The 12,733-nt window shown below is 43.8% G+C and overlaps 1 non-coding gene across 1 annotated transcript; it reads right to left on the bottom strand.

The window, feature by feature from the left end:
* Window positions 1-12,417: 12,417 nt before the first annotated feature.
* Window positions 12,418-12,490, bottom strand: trnav-cac (transfer RNA valine (anticodon CAC)). Its single transcript has one exon. It is a non-coding gene; the product is annotated as a tRNA-Val (tRNA).
* Window positions 12,491-12,733: the final 243 nt, after the last annotated feature.

Below are 12,733 nucleotides of genomic sequence, written 5' to 3'. Positions count from 1 at the left end.
CCATTACCCTAGTGCCGTAGAAGAGCACTTAACAACTTTTCCAGTAGCACTCTCACCTCCGGTTATTAAATAGATCGAGACGCTGGTCGTGGCTGCAATCAACTCGTGCCTCAGCAAAGAACTGGACACAAAACAATTTCTCTATCGCCACGGTCTCAGACCACCTGAACAATACCTGTGTCAGGATGCTATCTATTGACAGCACCTCAGCAGTTAACATCATCAGTCCTGAGTCCCGATCGGAAAGCTGAAGAACCTCTGTACCTCCCTTTGCAACTGGATCCTTGAATTTCGAACCGCAGGATCACAATCTGTGCCGATTGGAAATAACATCTCAAACTCGCTGACAGTCAGCACTGGCGTACCTCAGGAATGCGTGCTGAGAACGCTGCTCCGCGCTCTCTACACCCATGACTGTGTGGCTAGGTACAGCTCAAACGCCATCAATTAAATAGTGATGATATTACCTTTGTTGGCAAAATCTCATTTGATGACGAGAGTGCGAGATCTGTCAGCTAGTTGACTGGTGTCGCAGCAACAACTTTACATTCAACGTCAATACGACCAAAGGACAAAACACAAAAATAGAACTGCAGATGCTGTGGATCAAAGAATACGTACACAACACTGGAAGAACTCAGCAGGTCAGGCAGCATCCGTGAGAAAAGAGTAGCCAACGTTTCGGGCCGAGACCCTTCATCAGGAATAAGACCAAAGGTCTGTTTGTGGACTTCACAAAAGATAAGACTAGGGAAAAGGCATCAAATCACACAGAGGGATCAGAAGTTGTCTGAGTGAGTAATTTCAAGCTCCTTGGTGATAATATCTCTGAGGATCTAACCTCGTCCCAACATATATTGATGCAGCGATAAAAAAAAAGGCAGGACAGCGGTTATGATTCATTAGGAATTCTAAGACACTCGCAAATTAATACAGATGTAACGTGGACAGCATTCTGTCAGGCTGCATCACCGTAGATTAATGAAGTATTTACAGCAACTCCGTTTTTAAATCTATTATTGTCCATTAGATTGGACTGCTACGGCAAAGTTAACACATTTCACGACATGTTTTGATTTGATTACCTAAGTGTGAAAAGAAAGTTGATTTTTTTCCCCAGCGTGGTCATTGTGTGCATGTCTGCCCACAATCCCTCATTTCTAATTGTTGACGGTCTCTCTTTCAGTGAACCTCCTCACCATCACAATACTCTCCAGAGGAAACTGCGGCCTTTCAAAATGTATCTCCGTCTACATGGTGGCCATGGCAACAGCCGATCTACTGGTCATGGTGTGCAACGTCATGCTTTATCAGATATTCATGCAGAGCCTTCGAGTTCAGCTTTTATCCCACACTTCCGTCCGTCTCGTCACTCTGTACGTTAGCAGTGTCAGTGTGGGACTGTCGGTAAATTATACCGTCTTCTTCACGTTTAACCGATTCGTAGCCATCAGTGGCCTGAGGATTAAATCGAAATACTGCACAGTGCGCACTGCCTTCACTGTTATAACAATTGTTTCCATTCTGGTTTTCCTCTGGTTCATTCCAAATCTATTCGCATACGAACCCAGAGAAATAATCAACAATATATCCTTAGGTACCCGCCCCAGACTGGGGTTCTATTCCACTCCGATCGGGGCGGTGTATATGATGGCGACGCCCATTTTAGTCCCGTGGGTTAGCATTCTTGCAATATTGCTGATTAACTGCCTGACAGTGAAACGAATCATCGCGGCTAATCAGTCCCGGAGGGCTCTGCGGAGAAAAGACGGTGCGAATCAGGCCGACCCGGAGATTAAAAACAGGAAGAAGTCAATAACTCTGCTCTTCGCTGTCTCGGGCAGCTGTGTGATCCTCTGGCTGGGAGTGGCTGCATTCGGCAATATGTCTGTATACCGGCGAGCAGATTACAACTCTGGGGAAGTCATCGCCGCTGAAACCGGATACATGCTCATGTATCTGAGCTGCTGCAGCAACACCTGCATTTACGTGGCGACCCAGTTTAAATTCCGGGAGCAGCTGGGAGCCGTACTGAAAACCCCCTTGACTCTTATCCCGGCGTTGTGGAAACAGAAACAAACAGACTAGGCTGTCCCAAGCTATCCAATTGATACATGTTTCTCTGTTGCTGTTCTGTAACTGGATCCGGCATGAAAATTAAAATAAAAGTAGAGAGAGAAATGTATTTCGGTGTGAGCATAGTCTCCCTTACACCAGCCCAGACCCGCAGTCCGCCCCTGCCGCACAGAAAGTACAGCGGCCTTATCCCCGCCAGGATCTCTGACGTAGCTCATGACCCAAGCGGAAGGAATCGCAAGCGGCAGCCGTAGCACACAGTGAAAACCGAAGCCGTGCCCATTAGCACTTGTGATCTTTCGAATTTATGGGGTGACCTTTCACTCTTTCCAATTGCCCTTGATGATTAGTGACGGTGATGATCTAGTCGCAATGCCAGAGAATGGATACAACGCTGGTGACCATTCGTCCCATTGAGTTGGTACCGAACAAATACCGCAGTGAACACCTTGTCTCCCTCTTTGCCCTTCCTATTTAAACTCCCATTGAACACGGTTGTCGAACTTCCTCCACGGCCAACCATGCATTCAATTCCACACCCTCGCCGCTGAAATTTTTCCTCGTTGACTTTCGTGTTTCGTTATTTCCATGGGTTGCAGCTCCCTGGATAAGGGGTGCGGTTCCCCTTTACCCCTTTTCTCAGTACCCCTTACTGATTTTTGTACAGCCAACAAGAAATCCCCACGCAACCTTCAGCCTTCCAAATTGAACGATTACAAAGTGTTCCTTCTGTCCACACACCTCAACTTTACTTCAGTAAATTTCGTCCTCAATCGAAAACAGCAACATAATAAGTCTAACAAGCAGTGAAATGTTCAAGTCGAGTAACTTAACGGAAAATAAAGTCAAATACGAAAGGTTCCCTTATCCATTACCTAAATTCAACACGAATCAAGGACAATCAGGACAAGTCAGCATGGTTTCCTGAAGGGAAAATCCTGCCTGACGAAGCTACTGGAATCCTTTGAGGAGACTGAAAGCAACAAAAATAAATGGGATGCAGTAGATGCTGTATCTTTGGACTTTCAGAAGTTCTTTGACAAGATGCCACAAACGAGGCTGCTTATCAAGTTACAAGCCCATAGTATTACACGGAAGTTACTGGAATGATTTGAGCATTGGGCAGAGAGTGGGATAAAATGATCCTTATCTGACTGACTGCCAGTAACTAGTAATGCTCCACAAGTGTCGGTGTTGGAACCAGTTCTTTCTATGCTGCGAATAAATGATCTAGTTGATGAAATAGATGGCTTTTTTGCCAGGTTTGCAGATGATACGAAGATTGGTCGAGGTGCAAGTAGTATTGAGGAAACATGTAGGATGAACAAGGACTTACACTGTTTAGGAGAATGGGTAGGAAAGTGGCAACTGAAATGCAGTGTTTGAAAATGCATGCTCATGTATTTTGCTAGTAGAAATAAAGGTGCGGACAATTTTCAAAACGGGGAGAAAATCCGAAAATCTGAGATGGAAATTTACTTGGGTTTCCTTGTGCGGAAGAACCTAAATTTTAAAGTTGAGTCAGTAGTGGAGCAGGCAAATACAAGTTTAGCTTTCATTTCCAGAGGTCTAGAATACAAGAGCAGAGATGTGACGCTGAGGCTTTATAAGGTACTGGAGAGGCCTCACCTGGAGTATTGTGAACAATTTTGGGCTCCTCATCGCAGAAAATATCAGTAACATTTCACTCTCCCCAGGAATAGAGTAGCAGGTTATTCAACTGAATTTTGGAAAGAACTGACATGTTAAACAGGAAATGGAGATGTGTTAATGAAAAAAAAAATCCAGCAGAAACGGGAAAGCGAGAAACGGTTAAAACAGAGAGTGCATTCAGTTGCTGCTCGGGGTTGCTGCTCCCTCGATAATAGGTGCAGTTTTCTTTTCCCTTCTCCTCAGAAGACCTCACTTAATTTTGTACAGCCATCAGATCTCCACCGAATTTTCATTTTTCCAGGACAGAGAACAGCAAAGTGCCCCGTAGGTCCACAGACAGTCACGTTATCACCTTTGGTGCCACTTTACAAAATTTTTTCTTCAATCGCGAAGAGCAACATGAAAATTACAGAAAACATTAAAATTTGTAACTCGACGAATATAAACAGAAGTAAAGTCAAATACGAAAAAAATGCCCTTATCGGTTAATGGTATTGGAGGATCGCAATACTCTCTGGTTGGGATAATGCATTTTACGAGATTCAGTGACAAGATTATTTCTCTCTCGCAGCCGGTTCTGAGTATTTCCATGCCGGAAACAGAAAACAGACGATTTCTGTGGTGAGATAAAAATAAGTAGATTCGTCTCGAATGTTCACACTTCCTACCGGATCTTGCCGCGGAAGATAAATAGAATCTGTTGATCAGGATCCATACGCAGTTATTGACAGTACGGGAAGGCAAAATTTTGTCCAAAACAATCCCTATGTATGGATGTGTCAGGCATCTAGACAAGTTCAGTCACAGTTGCCGACATTCCACCTGGTTCAGTTCATTTGTTCAGGTGAGGAAATGCGTCACCATTACCCAGAATTCAAGTGACAGCAACTTCGGTGGCATTTTATTCCCCAAGGAGTCATATGTTATTCAGTTGCGGATGGGAAGTACTGACTAGTCAAGCCGTTCCACACCAGGGGATAGACATGTGTAAGCGATAAGATATAACAGCAACGTAAATGTAGGAAAGAAATATAGAAACATAAAAAAAAACATACAGCTCATTACAGGCCCTTCAGTCCGCAAGGTTGTGCAGACCATGTAACCTATTCCAGAAACTGTTTAGAACTTCCACATAGCCCTCTGTTTTGCTAAGCTCCTTGAACCTATCTAAGAGTCTCTTAAAATACACTATTGAATCCGCCTCTACTATTGTCTCTGGGTGTACATTACATACCCCCACCACTCTCTATGTGACAATCTCTGGCATCCCCCTTGTACCTACTTCTAATCACCTTATAACTATGCCCCTCCTGTTAGCCATTTCAGCCCTGGGAAATAGCCTCTGACTATCCACATCATCAACGGCCCTCATCATCTTATACACCTCTGTCAGATCACGTCTCATCCTTCGTCGATCCAAAGAGATAAGGTCAAGTATACTCAGCCTATTCTCGGAAGGAACGGTCTCCAATCCAGGCAACATCATTGCAAATCTCTTCTACACTCTCTGTACAATCCACATACTTCCTCTGGTGAGGTGGCCAGGAATGAACACAATACTCCAAGTGGGGCCTGACCAAGTTCTTTTCTAGCTGTAACATTACCACATGGCTCTTGAAGTCAACCCCACTTTTGATAAACACCAACACACCATGCACCTTCTTAACTGTCAACGCTCGCAGCAGTTTTGAGTGTCCTCTGGACACGGACTCCAAGGCCACGCTGATCCTCCACACTGCCAAAAATCTTACCATTAATATTATATTCTGTCTTCAAACTTGACTTCCCGAAATGAACCACTTCACCTCACCTGGGTTGTACTCCATCTGCCAATTCTTAGCCCAATTCTGCATCATATGCTTGACAACAGAGAGCTCCAGCCATTTGTTTTCTCCGTCTTCAGTTCCGGACATGATATCACACCGTCCTTGAAACGATAATAATCCCATTTCAGTCAGAAGGGCTTTAACTAAATCGAGTAAATGTACTTTATATAAATACAAAACATGAGTCGGAGTCGCTGGCTAGAAACCGTTACGATTTTATATATAAAAGAAACACAAGAGGTTTTTCAAATTCTGTAATACCGATTCATACATAAAATGCTGGTGGAATTCAAGAGGTCAGGATGCATCTCCGGAAAGAAATAAATGGTCGACGTTTCGAGCCCAGATCTTCCATCGGAATTTGAAAGGGAAGGCAGGGCTAGATGTCCAGCTAACAAAGCAAGGATTAAAAAAAAAGGTGGGTTGTGGGCGGGAGGGAAACTGTTACCAACAAGAATGCGTTGAGGCCAGGTGAGTGTAGGAGGTGGTAAGTGGAAAAGGCAAAATGCTGAAGAAGAAGGAATGGGATCGGAGAGGAGAGAGAGCTATAGGAGTCAAGGAAGTTGGGTGGAATCAGCGGGAGGTGATCGGCAGACCTTGAGAACAGAAGGGGTAAGAGGAGGAACGGAAGAAGTAAATGGAAGGGAAAGAATTACTGGAAATGGGAGAATTCGATGTTCATGCCAACATCTTAGAGGATTCACAGATAGAATATGAGATGTTGCTCCTCTAAACTGAGAATGGCCTCATTCTGGCAGCAGTGAAGGCCATGGACCGCCGTGTAGGAACGGGAATGGGAATTCGAATTAAAATATTTCGCTGCAGGGAAATCCTTCTTGCCGCGGAATGAGCCAACATGATTGGCACAATGATTGACTCATCTCCGTCCTGTCTCATTGTTATAGAAGAGGCAACGTTGGGAACGCCGAATACATACATTAGATGACCCCCGACAGGCTTGAGATGAAGTGTTGACTCACCTGGTGAGTTCACCTGGAAATTGGGCAGAAAGATATGCTGGATGTCAAGGCTCATGACGTGGCAGGTAACGAAAAGAGATGTTTCACTGTTAATGTGACGCGACGATGCGGTGGGGGAGGGTACAGGAGGGCGGATGTCTGGGAAACCGAGGAGATGTGAGAGGATCTAATGTTCGAATGGGAATTTGCGTCGATTATTTTTACTTTCCTTCATTAACGAATTCCATTCAGATAAAGTAGATTTTAGACCCGAATTTTACTAAAATGCCCTGACTCACGTCCACCCGAAAGGACCGTTTGGTTTCATCATTTTTTTTCTCTATAAATGAACATCTCTCTTTTCCCCCATGGACCATTCCGTCGTCGGTTATGAGCGAAACCATATTAGTGTCAGAACTTAATAATGAAGTAATGTTAAATCTCCTTAGTTGCTGAGTTTAACCCCACGTTACCAGAGGCCAAAATAAGATGTGCTCGGCAGCGATCGTTCATTTTTCGTGCGGGTCGAAATAACCCTTCAGAATCGGTGCGGCTTGAAACACTGGATCAATTCTGGAAAGATACACGAGTCATGACAATGTTTCACACAGAGTGAACAACAAAGCATTGGCTCTGAGCCTATATTGCAGAAGCCGCATGTTCAGATTATAATGTCCTGGTTATGCTATCTACTGCATTATTAACAAAGCTTCGATTAATTTCAAAGTCAAGAGCACATGACTACTTTTGTTGGGGGATGTGGGAATAATGTACTGCCCCAGTTAAGACTTGTACTGCTAATGCTGTAGGGCATTTCAGTAGCTTTGTGTAGAGAGTGTCCTGCGGACAGTGTTTGGGTTTTTAGATAATAATAAGGGGGCGTGATGTTCAAATTAGGGATGCTGTGCTAGGCAGGAATTGGGAGAAGGGTCTACAGAGCGCTGGTCGGAGAGAGATTCATGTCGGAATCCGGTGGGACTCGTGATCTTTTTTTGGCGAAATAAGGAGAGAGGAGAAGATCGGTAGAGATGGCCGTAGGATTCGATCCGACGGGAATGCCCGATTGCAAGGGGTGCTACGCGAAACGAAGGAGTCCAAGATGCGAAGTTGTACAGGTGATTAGGGATGAGAGGTCGGGGCCGTGAATTTCGTACACTACCAGGTTTTGGAAGATAGAAGCTCCAACAATGTGCACATTTGGACTGGATTAATTACAATGGCGTTTCTTTTTTTTTCTTTTCTTTTATTTTATTTTCCTCTTAATAACCGGTTACTATAGCTGAAAAAAGAAATAAGTGAATACACTTTATTTATAAATTTATGTGGTGTAAGATTTGTTATTCGAGCAGGTAGGGCTCGTCCGCCTCTGACGGCAGCCCGCCTAGGAGAAGAAAAACTGATTTTAAACCTCCACTGCTTTGCGGCTATCCCCACGCATGGGAAAGTCTTCGGGAGTAAACCCGAAGAAATCTACAACTGGGAATGCAAAGGCCGTTTGATGTTGTTTACAATAATTCGCTCTGGCAGACTCTGCGACGACAGTGGTGCCAGGCTGTATCGGCGCTTTCCTTCCTTTGGACTACATAGGCAACAGCCGGTTCTTCAAAACCTCCCGGCCAGATTTGCGCCATGAAGAGGGCACAGTCCACCACGGTCGCAAACCCATGATCCCCTGGTATCGACTTTCTCACCGCTGAATCCAGTGGCTGTTAGCAGAGCGGGCTATAGATCTGAGTTTCTATCCAAGCCCGATGAGAGAGCTTCATACTATGTGTAGATTCATGAAGTCCAAGAAACACAGAGACACACAGCACGAGAAAACGCAAATGGTCATACTGAACAGGGTGTTGTCAGCTTGCATCGTCTCATTTAGCTGGGTTTGGCCAATGTACCTCCACAAAGTTTTGGTATCCACGGACCCCTTTGTACAATGTAACCGTCCATGCCCCTTCTAAATGCTGTTGATCGAAGTGACTGCGCTAAATTCTTTGGCAGGTCATTTCAGCCAACGACAGAAGAAGTTTACTCTCTAGTTCCCATGAGATCCCTCCCCTCTCGTCATTAATATGTGACCTCTGCACCTTTATTCCCCATCCCTGCGGAAACGTCTAATTTCGTTATCTCTCGACCTCATACTATTAAACGTCTCTCCGACCTTTCCAGTGCAAGAAGACGTGTTCTTCGTGTCTCGAATTCATATTCGGTGATCTGCACTACAGACGTTCCATTTTGTTGGCAGCTTCCCTGTTGAAATGCGACTAAGTCTGAACACAATATTACAAACAGGACAAAATCTACGAATGCTGGAAATAAAGCAAATACACAGCAAATGCCAACGGCACTCTACAGGCAATATTGCAAATGCGGTCTCAGCAGCGTCATCTAGATCTGTACTGTAAAATCGCAATACCTGCGCTTCATGCCCTGACTGATATGGGAGAATCACTGGCCACAACAAATTACTTTCAAATCTGGTGAAAATGATGGTAACCAGCGATGGCCAACAGTACCGGAAATGCAGCAGTGCCTGCGATGGTTAACTCGTTACTGGGACTACCAGTGGATTCGGACTGATCATTTCAATTCCCTGGAAGACATCGGTTAATATAAAAAGCACAGCAGACTAAAACGTTGGTAGCTAAAATAGACAATGACAAGTCGCTGAACTAGTTAAATATTTCAGCAGTGGAAACAAACACAATTAGATCAGTGAAAGGAGACACTTTGCTGGAAAGCCTGCTGTTGTTTTTCGCACAACTGCTTTTGAAATGTGGTAGGATCGGGAAACCAGCTGTTTAAATTGGATGTTCTCAGGAAAAATGTCCGGAGGTCAGAAATCGGGAATAAACGCTTTCCGCAATTGCTCTGGGCCTTTTACCTGTGGGCTGTCACTCTAACGTTATGTACTTCAGAGATGACTAGAAATGTGTGGCTTCACATGAAGGCCAGAAATACATATCTCACTGCAAAACATTTTAAAGATTGTCTGTTTCTCTGCCTGTATTTTTATTTTTTTTATTTTTACATCATTAGTTCAGAGGATTGACTCAGTGCTAATCTCGTCGAGCGGCGTTCTGTGTTTCGGATGCAGCCCAACTTGTTTGTTATAACAGGAAGTGGGTGGAGAGGAGTTCACTAAACAAGCTCTTATACATTATGGATAATCTGGCACGTCCTGTCCATAACCTACTGAATGAGGATCGGTACATCCTTTCAAACAGAATCATTCAGCACTGTTGTTACAAGGAATTTTACAGAAAATATTTCCTAACAAATGCAATAAACATTTACAACAGTTCACCTCTGTGCGACAGGAGACAACATCGTAGTACAATAGTTTCGGTTTTATTATTTCGCACATTATTATTGTGTATTGTATTATCCTGTAATGTATTCTTAGTTAAGCCTGCAGAGTGCTAATTGTGTTTTTATAAGTTATTGCTGTAACGAAAGCATTTCCCACTTGGGATCACTAAAGTATTATTATTGTTATTATTAATATTATAACAGGCTGCTGTATTGGGTGCAACGATACGTTTTTGCAACAGGCAAATTTTAAATGCTTCACTTTAATTAATTTTCTAACGTAACACAACTTAATTAAAATCTAAAATGCTAATAAAATTACAGCTGAACTAAGCAAATGACAGGCTCTTCCCTATTGACACCAACTTACCTGGGTTTGAGAGGGTGAGCGGCTTTAAGTTGCTCGGCATAAACATTAGCGAAGATCTCACGTCGTCTGTACATACCGGCTGCCCGCTTTTTTACCTCAGACGGTTGAAGAAATTTGGCGTGGGCCCCCAGATCCTATGAACCTTCCACAGAGAAAACTGACTGGCTGCATTGCTGCCTTTTATTTGGGAACTGTACTTCCCTCAGTCGCAGGACGCTGCAGCCAATTGGCTGGGGACAGCACAGCCAATCTATAGATGTGTGCTTCTCAATATTCAGGACATTTACTGAGAGAAGTGTGTAAAAAGGGTCCGAGTCACTGCAATCACAAATTGTTCCAGCTTCTACGATCCGGAAAACGGTACTGTAGCATAAAAGCCCTTGACCCACCGGCTCCAGGACAGGATCGTCCACCAGGGCATCTGACTGCTTAATTCATGCTGACACAATTGTATTTCTATGTTATATTCACTATCCACTTGTACATGTAGTGTATGTGAAGGATGTCATCAGTAAAGTTAAGTCAATCCAACAAACAATATTTATATGTCCTTTTTTATACTTCCATTTTAAAATGCTTGATTCATGGGAAATTTGGTACTTTTTATAATATTTGTGTTTGAATATAAACCTGTTAAAATAGACCCCAGACATTTGCACACCTGCCCACTACTTATTACACAACTGAAAATACTCACAGGTTCTCGGGTTTAAACTGCACGGAACCAAAGCTTCTAACGCAGCACGACCAGAGCGTCCGAGGTGCCTATAAAATATATTTCCATTCTCCTATGGTTGGCGCATATAGCTCTAAGCCTTCCTTAGCCATGCCTAGGAATTCTAGTAACCATGGCAGCCAAGGAATATAGAACTGGAATGTGAGAGCAAACGGGTGAAACATAAGCTGGGATTGAAAGTGCTCGGAAAGAAACTCAGATTAATAAAACACAAACGGTTGAAGAACAGACGAGCTGGCCGAGAGGTTAAGGCAATGGACTGCTAATCCATTGTGCTTTGTACGTATGCGTCCAAATCCAATGCTTATCGTGATAAGGTTATCTGGATGATAATATACTGAAGTTATCACTTATTAGAATTCCGAGCCTACACCTTATATCACACGAAAGACAGAGTTTGGCTGAGAGATATGCAAATCAATGTTTTCTATTAAATTTAATAATTTTGGTCATAATACCAGAAGATATTGGGGCAGAACTCTGCCATTCCGTCCATTCCATCATGGTTGATATATTATCCCTCTCAATGCCTTTCTCCTGCCTTCTTTCCGTCATATTTGACATGGTTCATAACCAAGAACCTGTCGATCTCCGCTTAAACAATGGGATTGTATTTTGGTGCCGAGAGGTAATGTTACAGATTCATAGGGCCGTGGTGAGACGCCACTTGGAGTACTGTGCTCAGTTCTGGTCGCCTCACTACAGGAAGGATGTGGAAACTATAGAAAGGGTGCAAAGAGTATTTACAAAGTTGTTGGCTGGATTGGGGAGCATGCCCTATGAGAACAGGTTGAGTGAAATCGGCTTTTTCTCCTTGGAACGACGGGTTAGAGGTGTATAAGACAATGAGGGGCATTGATTGTGTGGATAGTCAGAGGCTTTTTTTTCCCTCGGGTTGAAATGGCTAGCACAAGAGGGCAGAGTTTTAAGGTGCTGGGGGTAGGTACAGAGGAGATGTCAGGGGTAAGGTTTTACGCAGAGAGTGGTGAGTGAGTGGAATGGGCTGCCGGCGGGGTTGGTGGAGGCAGATAGGATAGGGTCTTTTAAGTGTCTACTAGACAGGTACATGGAGCTTAGAAAATAGAGAGCTATGGGTAACCCTAGGTAAATTACATGAAGTACACACATGTTCGGTACAACATTGCGGGCCGAAGCGCCTGCTTTGTGCTGAAGCTTTTCTGTGTTTCTGTGCTCGTTTGAAACCACAATGCATCCTCAGCTCTGTGACAATTGCTTCGAGTTGCTAATTCTCTCGTTATGCAGTCTGGGTCATCCATGAACCTCCTTATGTTTAAATCCGTTTATTTTCTCCTGAAAATACTTTTCATTAATTCTTATTTCTTTATTAAGAAGCTTTGTCAGGTTTGAAGCAGTACGTGCTGCTAGAAGTAAAGCGAATACCTTTACACCTTGGATGCCCGGGACAGTAAACTTGAACACGAACTGAAAATTTGTGTCTCAAGTTCATCCCAAACAGTGGAGACCAAACAATCTTTCTGCCCGGGATTGAACTGGGAACCTTTCGCGTGTGAAGCGAACGTGATAACCACTACACCACAGAAATCCTGCAAAGCGCTCAGTGCTCTGCGCTCTTGAGCAAAGACCCGAGGCATCCCCTCCCCGCCCTGCTCTGAAGTACAACTATAAGAACAAAACATTGCCCACCGTTCCGCTCCATTTTTCAACATCAAATATTAAATTTAGGTGCCATATACACCTAAATATGTATTAACAATTTCCTGTGGAGTGCTGGTCAGGGCGCGACATGTTACAGGTAACTGAACTATGTTGCAAGAACAAAGCAAGG

Source organism: Hemitrygon akajei, unplaced genomic scaffold (assembly GCF_048418815.1).
Source record: "Hemitrygon akajei unplaced genomic scaffold, sHemAka1.3 Scf000063, whole genome shotgun sequence".
Classification (NCBI taxonomy): Eukaryota; Metazoa; Chordata; class Chondrichthyes; order Myliobatiformes; family Dasyatidae; genus Hemitrygon; species Hemitrygon akajei.
This window is presented reverse-complemented; position numbering and strand designations above follow the sequence as displayed.